Source organism: Rhincodon typus, chromosome 8, assembly GCF_021869965.1.
Source record: "Rhincodon typus isolate 14 chromosome 8, sRhiTyp1.1, whole genome shotgun sequence".
Classification (NCBI taxonomy): Eukaryota; Metazoa; Chordata; class Chondrichthyes; order Orectolobiformes; family Rhincodontidae; genus Rhincodon; species Rhincodon typus.
In genome coordinates this window covers 93,724,153-93,734,646 of record NC_063339.1, presented here as the reverse complement: position 1 = coordinate 93,734,646, position 10,494 = coordinate 93,724,153, and the positions used below count along the sequence as shown (strand labels likewise).

The 10,494-nt window shown below is 44.1% G+C and overlaps 1 long non-coding RNA gene across 1 annotated transcript in view; it reads right to left on the bottom strand.

Moving 5' to 3' along the window:
- The window catches only part of LOC125483863, a 21,478-nt gene extending 16,687 nt beyond the window's left edge, over positions 1 to 4,791 (bottom strand). Inside the window, exons 1-2 of the long non-coding RNA XR_007262774.1 lie at positions 4,534 to 4,791; positions 1,598 to 2,955 (exon numbers count right to left, since the gene is read on the bottom strand). This is a non-coding gene — a long non-coding RNA (uncharacterized LOC125483863). The remainder of the gene's footprint in view (positions 1 to 1,597; positions 2,956 to 4,533) is intronic.
- Between the last annotated feature and the right edge of the window lie 5,703 nt (positions 4,792 to 10,494).

Below are 10,494 nucleotides of genomic sequence, written 5' to 3'. Positions count from 1 at the left end.
AATGAACCTCACTGACTTTCTGACCATTCCCTGTGGGTTGAATTCTCTCCGGATTGTTTCAGGTCAGTTTCTCTCGGGAGAACGTGTAACTGTCTTGATGATGTCACAATGCTGTCTCGATGATGTCACAATGCTCTCTCATTACCCCCGGCCACATTAACCATTTCATGTCCGGCTGTTTCTCAAGGAGCTGCATGTGTTTGGGACCCTCTCTGCAGTGCGGGTTTACCGTGAATTTACATGTTATTTCTTTCGTGTATAACAAGTAGCATCTGCACATTACCGATAGCCCAATGTCACGGTACATATTAACTTTCAGGTGCATTTATCAAAAGGCATGGCTGTTTCAACATCTCCCTGTGTGATCCTGATCTGTCAGGTCATGACCAGATTATCAAATGCGGTTTCCCAAAACAAAATTTATTGGCAAACAATGCAAACATTCCGAAGGAAAGATATCAATTTTTCTAAATCATCTCAATTTTCCACACTTCACATAGAATATAGATGAATACTAGATTGGAAGGTTGTCCTCAACTACATCTAAAATGAATTATTCCAGTTCATTTCTCATCCTGAACAGTATATTCATTACTTATTTTTTAATTGGAAGGTCCTTGACAGATATAAACCTGCAGGGTTATCGGGATAGAACATGGACCGACACTTGTTCCAAACAGAGCCAGCATGACCTCAGAGGGCTGAATGGCCTCCCTCCCTGTTCTGCAACAGTGAGTTTATGATCTAAAGAGAACAGGATGAGCTGCTCCAGTTACTCCAACCAACTGAAGTCCCAAATCCCTGATGAAATACCCCTAATTCCTGTCTCAGATAGCTCATGGAACTTAACATCATTCTGCAAAGGCCTAACCCATATTTAGGCCCCTTTCTATCGGAATAGAGCTGAAAAAGGAGGAAAATGAAGTTTCACTTATTTCAAAGCTAAGTTTGACTCCACTGTGAGCACGTCAACATTTGTCATCTCCATTTAGCGAAAGGAAATAAAGGCACTGGAAAACATTATTACATGGATTCACAAAGGTATTATCAGAAGTGAAAACATATAAACATCAGGAATGGCTGAGGAGCTTTTCTCTAGAAAAGAGAATCCTGAAGGGTGACCTGATGGAAGCCTTTAAAATGACGAAGGGCTTCAATAATCCAAAAGGGATTTCATGAGAAACCTCTTTACCCAGTGAGGAGTGAGTATCAAAAATTAATTCCCACAGCGAGTGGTTGAGGTGAACAGTAGGAATATATTTCAGGAGAAGCTGAATACATACATGAGGAAGAAAGGTCTAGCAGGATCTGCTGATGGGGGAGATGCAGAGGGGAGGGTGGAAAATCATGTGAAGCATTAATACTGACATAGACCAACTGAGGCGATTGGCCTGGCACTGGCCTACAGTGACAAACATATTTATTTCTGATCTAATTGGAATGGTAAGGAAAACATTACTTACTATTCAGGATAAAGTAAATGTACTTCAGCAGCTTTTAGGGGTATTTTCAGTATCAATGTGCAGTCCCAGGCTCAAAGAGCATCAGCCTCACTGAAAGCAAAGTGGTGACAGCGGCTAGTCCAGCAAATGGAAACCTTCTGACTCTCCTACTTCACCCACTGTCTAAATGCATGCAGCTCCATCCTGGATGTGATTTTCCCTCATTTTTAAAATCAATTCGTGATGTATACTATCAAAGTCTATGTCAGCATTCATTGCCCATCCCATTGTCCTCCTTGAGAAAGTGATGGTGAGTTGCCTTCTGGGACTTGCAGTCCTTGTGGTGTAGGATCACCCACAATGCTGTTAGGGAGGAGTTCCAGGATTTTGACTCATTGACAACGAAGGAACAGCCAATATGGAGGAGCATGATATTCAAATCCCAGTGATTTCAGTGACTCCATTAGATCTTCATGTGAAGGTCATTTTGAGACTTCTGTCTGCAAACCTTCCTTTCTAACATCCTGTTAATGAGAATGGTGTGTGATATGGAGGGGAGCATGCAGGTGGTAACAGTCCCATGTAACTGCTGCACTTGTTCTTTTGGATGGTAGAAGTTGTAGGCCTGTCTAGCAGCTCAAATATTGCAGATTAACCGCAGATCCAAGTCCTATGATCATTTGTGAACGTTCTTATGCTTCCACAGACTGGATGACTGAGTGAATCCGATGACTGAGTGAATCCAATGACTGAGTGAATCCTTTCCAACATTCAGAACGGATAAACAGCTACTGCCAGTATGAACCTGGTGGTGTTTCTGTAGTGTAGATGAACCTCTGAACTGCTTCCCACACTCGGAGCAGGTGAATGGCCTCTCTCCACTGGCAGCACGCTGCTGTTTCCGCAGAGCAGATGAATCAGGGAATCCGTTCCCACACTCAGAACAGGTGAACGGTCTTTCCCTGCTGTGACTGTGTCGATGAAACTCCAGCGTTGACAGGGAATGAAATCCTTTCCCATGGTCCTCACCTTTCCATGGTTTCTCCATTTCATGTGCAGCTTTGTGTCTCTGTAAGTTTTACAGTCAGTTGAATCCTTGTCCACCCAGAAACACTGGCATGGTCTCTTCCTACTGTGAACGGTGCAATGTTTCTTCAGGCTGGGAGATTGGATGAAGGTATTCAGTTCACTAGAAAACTCTCACTTCGGTGTGTATGCCTCAGTACTTTTCCAGACAAACTGATGTTTCAAATATTTTGAAGCAGATAGAACAGACAAATATTCTGGATCTATGGTTTCAAGCCAAGGATATTCAAGTGCCAGTTATTCACGTGATGGTCGTTTTGAGATTGTTGGGTAAATCTTGCCTTTTTAACATAATGTAAAAAGAGATATAAAATTCATCACGATTAGATGAGAAATTCGGTGAGAAATTCAGAACAGCCAAATCTAAGTGATCACCATTTCTTTTCCTGGACTCTCTCCCAGACTTCACTTCCTTTCCTTTCAGTCGCTGCAAGTAAATAATTTAACACCAGAATTTAAAAAAAAGAAATTGGGAAAAATTGCTTGCACACTGGTGATGGACAGAGGAAGAATTTAAGTTCAGCTCAATCTTCTTTCAGACAGTGCAGCAGCAACAGTTTCGCTGGACTGTCCCGCATTTGTGCTCAGACAATAGGGGAGCTCTAATTAGCTGGAGGTCAAGCTTGCTTCCAGTCCTCTGGAGGTCAAGCTTGCTTCCAGTCCTCCAGCTCTTTCTGTTAGTCACATTACAGAATTACGACGCAATTGGAGTGGAACACGGATCCACGTGGGGAAGCAGCTGCCATGACCCCATGACGATTGAAACCTTCTGCCAATAGAAAAAGAGGGTGGTGTGATCACGAACCAATCATTTAACGAGACATGTTCCCGTCCCAAAAAAAATACCCTGAACACGTGCGAATCCCAGTTTCCCACCCACGTGGAGCCTTCCACATGACCCGCATCGATAGGGATTGTGGGAGTTGTAGTCCCCATGAAGCCTCTGGAGCTCTGTCTCTTGAAGGTAGATGAAAAGAGTGGGGCGGAGGGTGGTTGGATCAAGATCCCCATCCAGACACACAGGATATGTGGGCCGTCACTGATTTTACCGAGACACCCTGCTTAGCCAAAACGTTTTCTGATATCAGTCATAAAGACTTAGGGTTGGAGCAAGTTACTGTAGATGCTGGAATCAGTACTGAAAATACAAAGTGCTGGAGATCACAGCAGGTCAGTCAGCATCCGTGGAGCGAAAGCAGACTAACGTATCGAGTCTAGATAACTCTTCAACAGAGCTAAAGTGATGTGTGAAGGAGTGGGTGGGCTGGAGTTTGAGGGGTTGGTGTGCCGGGGGAGAAAGGATGTTGATAGTTCAGATCAGGCCCCAGAGGGAACGATCTCTTCTGGACTTAATATGGAGTTCAACACCTTCAAATCGTGAACCCATTCCTTCCCTTTCTTTTAGCTTTGCTTGATACATTTTCTGTCACACTCTTTTCCCTCCACTCCCGTGGGACTGTCTGTTCATTCCAGTTTGGCAGTTAGACACTCCATCGTTCCACATTCTCACACTCTGATCAGTTAATCTGAACTATCAAAATTTTCAAATAATCATTTTCCACAGACAGAGCATTTCTCCCTCTACAGTCAAAGGCCCATGATTTTTCCAAGCCCAGAAGAGTCATTTTCTCAGATATTGATTTGTTGTTTATTTCAAGTCTGTACATTATCTCCATCGAATACCTATGAAAAGAAATGACAGTATGAGGATCACAAGCTGCAAGGCACAGAAATGAACAAGTGACAATTTGAGATTTTTTTTGGTGGAATATTCTTTCCTCCTGTTTCCCCAAATATGAGAACAAAATCAAACTAATCGAAGCCAAAATCAGCAAATGGTTCCCCAGAAAGCTCCATCTCCAAGGTTACCCATGTACAGACACGGCCAGGGAAGAGAGGCTGACAGGCAGTGATCACTTCCACCTTGGACCCAAATGTTCTGATCTACAATTTGCTGTTTGAACCAGGACCAATATTGGATCCAGGTGACAATCCTCTGACTTACCCAGCTTGCTTCCTCAACACTTTATACCTTTCTGGACTCAGCAGAATTCAATCATTTCAGCAATTGAACACTGTCCCCATTTTGAGGCACAACCATACAGGGCTCGTCCTCGCTGTTGCTTCTTCAGGCTTGATGATGTCAGTTGTGGCCTTTGGTGAACCACAGCAATTGGGCTGGACCATTCAGATTCGAGTGAGGCCAGTGGATGCAGTGGCACAGCTCACCCTGCGCCACTGTTTGGCAGCTTCTGGAACAGAGGGATATGCCAGTGGGTGGAGGGAGGAGAGAAATGAAGCAAGGTTAGCGGTAGCTCATGTCGAACATACACACTGACACAGACTAATTGAGCCGACACAACGAGCCCTGTGCTGCAGCTTCAATAGACCTGAAGCAACTATTTACTGAAGATCTACCTGCAGTGAAAGAGAAAGAACATGATTTCCTATCCAGGATAAAGTAGATGTGCTACATTAGCTTTTGGTCATTATTTCAGTGGGAATGCACTGTCCCAGGATCAAGGAACACCAGCCTCACTGGAAGCAAATTGTTAAGTGTGGCAAGTCCAGCAGAAAATAACCCTCTGACCCTCCCACTTCACCTATTGTCAGAATGAACATGGCTTAGTCCTAGATGTGATTCACAGCAGCAATAACAGCTGAATCCAACCCCTGGAGTCATTTGTGAATTCACCTATGTGTGACCAGGGCAGATGAATGACTGAATCTCTTCCCACACTTGGGCAAGTGAATGACTTCTCCCCTGTGGTAAATACGTTAGTGTCTCCGCAGCGTGGATGGATCACTGAAACCATTTCCACACTGATAGCAGGTGAAAAGCCTCTTCCCAATATGAATGTGATACTGCAACATAAAGTGGCATGACTAACTGAATCCCTTCTCACCCACAGAACAGGTGAATAGTCTCTCCCCACTATGAACACAATTGTGTAACAGCAGGTGGCCTGACTAACTCAATTCCTTCTGACACTTGGAGCAGGTGAACAGTCTCTCCCCAGTGTGAACAAGCTTACGTGTCAGTAGGGCAGATGAATGAATGAATGAATCCCTTCCCACATGTACAGCCAGTGGCCTCTCTCCATTGTGACTGCATTGATGAGTTTCCAGTGTTGATGGGATAAGGAATCCCTTCCCACAGTTCCCACATTTCCATGGTTTCTCCATGATGTGGCTGTCCAGGCAAATGATCAGTTGAAGCTTTGTTTACACTCAGGACACTTGTACGTTTACTCGATGTGGTGAATGGTTAAGTCTCTTTCTATCATTGCTACAGTGGAACACTCTCACTCAGTTGTGTGAATCTCAGTGTTTATCATTCAAACTGATGGTTAAAATCTATTCTAGCAGATTAAACAGACAAATCTCAACTCTCCTTGTAGACTCAAAGACAAATGATATTCTGGCCCTGGTTATTTAAGTGACTGTCAGACTTCGACAGGATTTCTCTTTGTGATATCTGCCTGCAAATCTTTCCATTATACTGTCCTGTAAAAAGAGTTCTTTAAAGTTATTACTAACAATGTGGGGCAAGAATTCAGAACAGACAATTCTAGGTCCTCTGCAAGATTCTCTTTTAATCCTCAAAATCTGCAAGTCATCTCCCCACACAATCTCCCTTCCTTTTCACTTCACTGTAATTAATTCTCCAGAAGGAGAAAAGTCATGCTGATCAACAGATGCTGGTTACTTCCTGCTGTCTCGGAAACACACACCTGAAAATCTTCATCCTGGCACCCACCCTAAACATATATGCATTTATAATTGGATTCTATATCTGTGTTATATACAATGCATGATTTTTAATTTACTGTCCCTCAAATCCTGACCATCTCTGATAGAAATCATATAATCGTGAAAATGAGGAAAGAGGCAACTCTTTTAGGCAGGGAAATAAATGTGTGATGCTGAGAGAGCAAATAACGGCATTAAATTTAAGAGTGACATACGTGAAGCAAACTCTCCGGAGTATGCTCCTTCCTTGGATGTACGTACACTCCCTTTAATTTCTGCAAATGAACAGCATCTATCTTTGAACCTTCAAGGGTGACCGGACCCAAAAACGTTAACTCTTGGATAACAAGGTGTAGAGCTGGATGAACACAGCAGGCCAAGCAGCATCAGAGGAGCCGGAAAGCTGACGTTTCGGGTCTGGACCCTTCTTCAGAAAATGTTCACAGATGCTGCCAGACCTGTATTTCCAGCAACTTCTGTTTTAGTTCCTGATTTACGGCATCTGCAGTTCTTTCGGTTTTCATTTCGTATCTGTCTCTGTCTCGCTCTCTCCCTGGATTAGAAAAGAAATGGGAAAAGGGAGACATTGCTTTGTTCCCAGATGTTGCAGAGAGAAACTTTCACTCTGAACCTCATTGAGATAACAAGGTGTAGAGCTGGATGAACACAGCAGGCGAAGCAGCATCAGAGGAGCAGGAAAGCCGACATTTGAAGAAGGGTCTAGGCCCGAAACGTCAGCCTTCCTGCTCCTCTGGTGCTGCTTGGCCTGCTGTGTTCATCCAGCTCTACACCTTATTGTCTCAGATTCTCCAGCATCGGCAGTTCCTACTGTGTCTGTAACAAATTCATTGGAAAACTTCGTTTTGTGACGTCAAACAGTAGAAGATGGGGCCTGCCTGAAGCAGCCAATAGGAATCGCTAGGCTGGGCGGTGACGTTCCCGGTTTCCGGGCAACCGGTCAGGAGCGCAGGTATAGTAGCCCCGCCCCCACCCATTGTTCCCTTTCCCCACCTCGAGCCAAGGTTTCCAGGGCAACCAGCTGCAGACTCGAACCAGAAGTTGTGAGAATCACACCCATCCGGGCAAGTGGGGAGTATTCCATCACACTCCTACCTTCTGCCTTTTAGATGATGGGGAGTCGGGAGTGAGTTAGTTGCTGCAGTGTTCCTATTCTGACCTGTTATTATGGCTGCTGTAGTTGAATGGCGAATTCAGTTGGGTTTCTTATCAATAGAACCCCCTAGGATTTTATTACTAGGGAATTCACTGATGCTAACTACATTCAATGCTAAAGGTTGATGGTTAGATTGCCCCTTGTTGGAAAATGTAATTGCCTGGCATCTGTGCTACGTGAATGTTACTTGCCACATGATATTGACCAGGTCTTGTTGCATTTGAACCGACTGCTTCAGTACATGAGAAGTCACAAATGATGCTGATCATTGTGCAATCATTGGTGAACATTCCCACTTCCGACCTTGTAATGGAGGCAACGTCATTGACCAGGCAGCTGAAGATGATTAGATGACTGACCTCCAACAATCACAACCATCTTCCTCTGTGCCAGGTATGACTTCAACAAGCAAAGAGCACTTCCCCACTTTCCATTGATTCCAGTTATTCTTGGGATGTTTGATGCCAAACTCAATCAAATTCAATCCTGATGTCAAGGGCTGTCACTCTCATCTCACTTTTGGAATTCAGCTCTTTTGTCCATGGCTGAACCAAGGCTGTAATGTAGTGAGGAGCTGGCAGCCCTCATGGAATCCAGACTGGGTGTCAGTGAGCATGTTATTGCTGTGCAAGTGCTGCTTGTGAGCACTGTTGATGACATATTCCATCACTATGGTGATGATTGAGAGAAAGACTGATAAGGTAGTAATGGGCAACATTGGATTTGTCCTGTTTTACGTGTGAAAGGCATACCTGGGCAAAGTTTCACATTTCTGAAGAAGGGTCTAGGCCCAAAACATCAGCTTTCCTGCTCCTCTGATGCTGCTTGGCCTGCTGTGTTCATCCAGCTCTACACCTTGTTATCTCAATGTTTTACATTGTTGTGTAGATGCCAGTGTTGTAACTGTACTGCAACAGATTGGCCTGGGGAGCAGCAAGTTCTGGAGCACAAGCCTCCAGTACTATTGCCAGAATGTTGTGAGGACAGTATCCACTGCATCCAGCCATTTCATGATATCAAGTAGAGTGATATGAATTGGCTGAAAACTGGCATGTGTAATGCTGGGGGCTACTGGTGGAAGTTGATATGAATCACCCACTCAGCACTTTTGGGTGAAGGTTGTTGTGCATGGTTTAGCCATATCATTTGCACTGATGTGCTGTGCTCTTCCATCATTGAAGATGGGGATATTTGTGGAGCCTCTTCCTCCAGTGAGTTGTCCAATTGTCTACCACCATTCACAACTGGATGTGGCTGGACTGCAGATCTTAGATCTGCTCTGTTTTTCATCAAATTGCTTAGCTGTGTCTATAATTTGCTGCTTTTACTGTTTAGTATGCAAGTAGTCCTCTTTGGTAACTTCAACAAATTGATATCTCATTTTTCACATCATTTGACAAAGAGGCAATACTCCAAAAGCTTGTGATCTCAAATAAATGTGTTGGACTCTCACCTGATGTCGTCTGACTTCTGACATTTTCCACCTAGTCCAACACTGGCACTTCCCCATCATCTCATTTTTAAGTATTCCTGCCCTTGACATGCCCTCCTGAATTCTCAATTGAAACCAGCATTGATTTTCTGGCTTGATGGTAATAGGTAAGTCGGGGAATATGCCAGGCCATGATGTTGCAAATTTTCTTAGAGCAATATTCTACTGCTGTTGATGGAAGGAAAGAATTAAACTCATAAACTGTAGGCCCTATATGCAATGAAAGGCCAAGGCTGTGCAATGATGCACGATCACAACTGCAGCAAGGGGAGTTCAAGAGACAGCTTGACATAGCGGTAGGGAAGAAAGCAGCAGAGGCAGCTGATCAGATTGTCTCATTCTTAGTCACAAAGCAACTCCATGAGATCGTCACACTTGTTGTAGGTAAGTATAGGGGAGGTCGGTAAGATGGAGAGCCCTTCAAAAGAAATTAATATCTGCTTCAGAGATATGAGGTAGACTTGATTGTCATGCATTTACCTGAAAGCTAATTGATACTGTGTTTTTTTATCCCCAAAAGTTAACCAGACTTGGGGTCTTTCCAAACAGCATCAGAAACAGACCCCAAAAAATGATTAACTGATTAACCAGTTCTGATGAACCAAGAAATCCCTGTTCACACACTGTGCAGATGGACAGTCTCTACCCAATGTGAATGTGTGCATGTTCAATGATGTGATCATTTCCAAAACCAAGTCCTGCAAATAGACAATTTTATTTATATTTCAACTGCTCAAGACCACTGCTCATTCCATGGCGTGAATAAGCAAAAAAAAAAACCTTCAACTGTGTTTATTAGTGAATTCGCTGGTGTCTCAGCAGGTTAAATGACCGAGTGAATCCCTTCCCACACACAGAGCAGGTGAACGATTTCTCCCCAGTGTGAACTTGCTGGTGTGTTACCATGTGGGATGACTGACTGAATCCCTTCCCACACACAGAGCAAGTGAATGGTTTCTCCCCAGTGTGAACTCACTGGTGTGTTAACAGGTGGGATGACCGAGTGAATCCCTTCCCACATTCAGAACAAGTGAATGGCTTCTCCCCAGTGTGAACTTGCTGGTGTGTTACCAGTTGGGATGACTGAATGAATCCCTTCCCACACACAGAGAAAGTGAACAGTCTCTCCTCAGTGTGAATTCGCTGGTGTCTCTGCAAATGGGATGACCGAATGAATCCCTTCCCACACTTGGAGCATGCGAATGGTTTCTTCCCAGTGTGAACCCGCTGGTGTATCTGCAGTTTGTATAACCGTGTGAATCCTTTCCCACACTTGGAACATGTGAATGGTTTTTCCCCAGTGTAAACTCACTGGTGTACCTGCAGGTTGTATGACTGAGTGAATCCTTTCCCACATTGGGAGCAGCTGAATGATCTCTCCCCAGTGTGAACTAGCTGGTGTCTCAGCAGGCTGGATGACTGAGTGAATCCCTTTCCACATTCAGAACAGGTGAACAGTTTCTTCCCAGTGTTACTGTGTTGGTGAATTTCCAGTTGGGGTGGGTAAAGAGTTCCCTTCAGGCAGTCCACATTTTTCTGCATTCTCT